General features: G+C 33.2%; 1 pseudogene; it reads right to left on the reverse strand.

The window, feature by feature from the left end:
* Positions 1-353: 353 nt before the first annotated feature.
* On the reverse strand, positions 354-1,203 carry LOC124094659 (ferritin light chain-like; annotated as a pseudogene).
* Positions 1,204-4,181: the final 2,978 nt, after the last annotated feature.

Genomic DNA, 4,181 nt, shown 5'->3' on the forward strand with positions numbered 1-4,181 from the left:
TTTTGTTTTTATAGCCTGTTTCTTATTATGTCCCTTTATTAATGCTTGTGAAACATGGTTAACACCAAGTTAGGGTTGAAATTTGCAGCTTATTCATATACAGAAGTATCTTTTAGACTTCTGTCTTTTTGAAGAGGGAATACAAGGGTAAGGTGTTAGGAGCAACTTTCTAGAAAATTGAAGTTGTATACCCCAGTGCCTAGCATTATGTTTGGCATAGTTAGAGTGCTCAGTAAATAGTACTAATTTTATTGGATGAATAAAAGCCCTATATGGTCCCAATTTCTTATTTCTTTTGTGTCAGTTCTTTTTTTTTTTTCCTGCAAAAAGCTTTAATTTTTATTTGGTCCAAGGCTTGGGAGGAGCTCCATGGTGGTTAAAAAAGCTGCCTAGGGGTTAGAGGGAGAGGCTCAGGCCAAAGCCCTGATGCCAGGAGATGCAAAGAAGCTCCATCAAAGGCCACTGTACTCCAGGGCCTGTAGTCATGCTTGAGGGTGAGTCTTTGGAAAGATACTCGCCCAGGCCAGCCTGGGGGCCCGCCAGACGGTGGAGGTTAGTCAAGTGGTCCCCCATCTTCTTGATGAGCTTCACCTCCTCATCAAGGAAGTGGTTCTCCAGAAAGTCACAGAGATGTGGATCTGTGCGGGTAGAACCCAAGGCATGAAGATCCAAAATGGCTTGGTTCAGGTTCTTCTCCAGAGCCAAGGCAGCTTCCATGGCGTCCAGAGTGTTGCCCCACTCATCTTGAGAAGGTTTCTGCACGTCCTGGAAGAGGGCGCGGCCGCCACTCTGGTTTTGCATCTTCAGGAGACGCTCAGAGGCCTCGTGCTTTTCTTCAGCCAACTCGAGGAAGAAGTGGCCCACGCCCTCCAGAGCCACATTGTCAGGGTCGGAATAGTAGCCCAGAGAGAGGTAGGTGTAGGAGGCGCGCAGATGCAAATTAACCAGGCGGTGGACGGCAGCCTCCACCTCGGTGGAATAATTCTGACAAATCTGGGAGGTCATGGTTGGTCGTCAAGAAGGAGCTAACCACAAAAAACGGAGTTGGCTGGTCCTGAAAGCAGGTCCTGGGCGAGCAGATGGTCCTGGAGATTGCAAATGCAGATCAGATTGGAAGGCGGTTGGAAGCTGGAAGAAAAGGGAGTCCCAGGCTCTGTTCCATTCAAACACTGTTGAAGCAAGAAGCAGATCCCTGGGACCTCCAGGCTCATTGGTTGTGTGTCAGTTCTTTTAGATAATTTTTAAACTTAGTCATTTTTCATCTGGAGAGCCAATTTTTCTCTTAACGTTTTACTGCCTGAACATTTTCTTTATGAAAACATTTCCAAATTGTCTTCTGTGGGAAAATATATGTGTTGAAATTTTCAAAGAGTTGGAATTTCAAGTACAAACATCAGATTGGTTTCTTTCCTGTGCTTTGTTTGCAAGGCCTTTAAGATATTAACTGTACACCTTTAGGGTATTAATTCTACACTTTGAATCTCATGGAGGTGAAAGAATAACCAGCATTTCTTAAACTTATTTAATGATAAAGCCCATTTTTTTCTCAGTTTCAAATGGAATACTTTTTTGGTTAATGCTTATCTGGTCATTAAAAAAGATGCTTGATTTTCTGTAGGCTGATTTCTTTGTTATTGTTTTGTATCATTTTTTTTCATTTTGTATGTCCTTCATACAGCCAAAATGAGATTTTTTTTCTTATTAATATGGACAGCTTCTTCACAGCTAAATATAACCTGTCTTAGGAAATTCATTGATTTCTCAAAAAGCTGAACCCATGAATTAGAAATAGCCTTAAGATTACTTACCTAAATGTCATATAGTTATCAGGCAAATTTAGTTCACTTTTTTGAAACATTTAAATTCTTTGTAAGCCATTCTATACACCTTAGTAGATGTTTCATAATTTGTTAGAAAAAGTAGTAGAAATTTCAAACATTCAAAGAATGTTGAGTCAGTCTCTTAATGACAAAATTATAGGGAGTAAGAAAAATGTCCATAGAAATAGAAGCAAGAGGAGTCTATATAAATAGTAATGTGAAGAAGAGCAAATTCCTTTTTAGCTGTAACATTGAATTTTTTACATGTTGCACACATTGTTTAGCCGTTTCTAAACACATTTCCATTTACGTCATTTGTAAAAACTGCCTAGACTCATGTTCTGGAAAACTGACAAAGTTGTAATGAACAGATGCAGATTCCATAATTGCAATTGGCTTTTACTCTAAACTAATTTTCTGGGTCATGCATCATTAATAATTTCTATTTTTCTCCATTTTTACCTTACAAATTTGAAAAGGCTTTTCTCAAAGTGAAATGATTTTGTTGACTTTTTAAAATCAGAGCTTATTTCATTATGATGTATAGGTGCTCCAATTGCCTATATTTAAACCTAGAATTTTAAGAGTGCCTTCTTAACATTTCTAATGATTTTTTATATAATTTTAAAATTTTTTTCTCTATTTCACCAAAATGCTTAACAATTTTGAATCTTGTCCCTCTATTTTAATTGTATTTTTCCTAAAATTAATAATAATAATAATAATAATAATAATTGTTTTAAAACTAGATCTTATAGAATATGATTTATCATTTTATGTTTTTCACAAATTCAACTCTATCTTAAAAATAAATAACACTTATTAGCAGGATCTCAAATACTAACAAAAAGGATATATTTTCATGTTATTTGTTTTATTCTGATAAGATTTTCTAACAATACCATTGAAACAACTGTTGAATTCCAAAGTAGGTCTAATTCAGGTGAATCTCTGATAGATTTAAAGAGACCAAATAATCTGCTCTAAGCAAAATACTCACACATTTTCAATAAAATGAAATGATCCTGGAAAAATCCTGATCTTTTAACAACTCCTACAACAATTTCTGACTATTACTTCATTTTATCATATGAATGGAGAACACAATGTTACTGAAGGAATGATTGTTTTTAAGTTTTTTTTTTTAGTGCTTATGTATTGTTTTCATTAAAGAATCAAAATATAGAGAAAGTGTTTCGGTACATTGTTGCTTGTTGTGAGAAAGATTTAATAGTTTGTTATGGACTATTAAAATGAACAGAAGTCATTTAGAGTTCAGATATATATTTAGAACTAACATGTGTGCAAAAAGAAACAAAGCAAATCAAGAAATTCTGGAAAAGGTTGTTTGAAAGAACAAACTGATATTTTAAAGCTACCATTGATTAAATAAATATGGACAAGAAATTTAAATTTTCTTAATTTTGAATATTTTTTTAATATTCTCAACTAGCAACTTAGAATTAACAGAATTGAATCAGGAAAACATAAAACTTTTTATCTAAAAGAATGGTTACAAATATATAATAAAACTTAATTTCAAATTCTGTGTAGGAAACCTGAAATGGTTATAGCAGTTATATGAGATAATCCCAAACTGAACAGCTCTCTGAAATTAGTAATAAAATGCTATTTTGTCACTGCATATAGAAGTTTTTAAACAATTATAATATAAATTAGTTTTCTCTCTGATTTTGAAATGTCTTTTTTATATTTTTTCTTTAAAAAGAGAAAAGAAAAAGCCATGTTTCAGATATCCATTGAGCAAATCTTAATAATTCAAGTGAATAATTTGTTCTTTTAATTTGTGAATTAAAAAGTGTGTATAATATTGAAAGCACATGCTAAGTAGGTTTGCAACATGGATTTTGTAGCATATGGTAAAGTAAAACCCTGGTGACCTTTTGGTCTTGTTGATCACATGCATGAAGATGATCATCTGTTAATCTCTGGTAATCACTGGTACATCCTTGTACAGAAGACAGAACAGATTTTATTTGTGCTACGTTTGCTCTTTTTTGAAAATGCTTTAACAAGGAATTTTTAAAAATAATTTTATGGTCTAAAAATAAAGAATATTTTATATTTAAAGAAAATAATTTTAAAGTAAAAATTTTCAACATATATGTTTCTCCATTTTTTGGAGTTTTTTTTTTAATGATTTGAAGAATAATTTTCTGAAAATCAGGCATGAATGAGTGTTATGCTTGTTACTACATAGCCACATACACATGTACACATTGACACATACATGCTCACAAATATATATATATATATATATATATATATATATATATATATACACACACACACACACACACACATACACACACAGTATGTGTGTGTATGTGTGTGTGTGTG

The sequence above is a fragment of the Marmota monax genome, unplaced genomic scaffold, assembly GCF_021218885.2.
Source record: "Marmota monax isolate L192 unplaced genomic scaffold, Marmota_monax_Labrador192_F-V1.1 WCK01_AAM20220418_F8-fsc00007, whole genome shotgun sequence".
Classification (NCBI taxonomy): Eukaryota; Metazoa; Chordata; class Mammalia; order Rodentia; family Sciuridae; genus Marmota; species Marmota monax.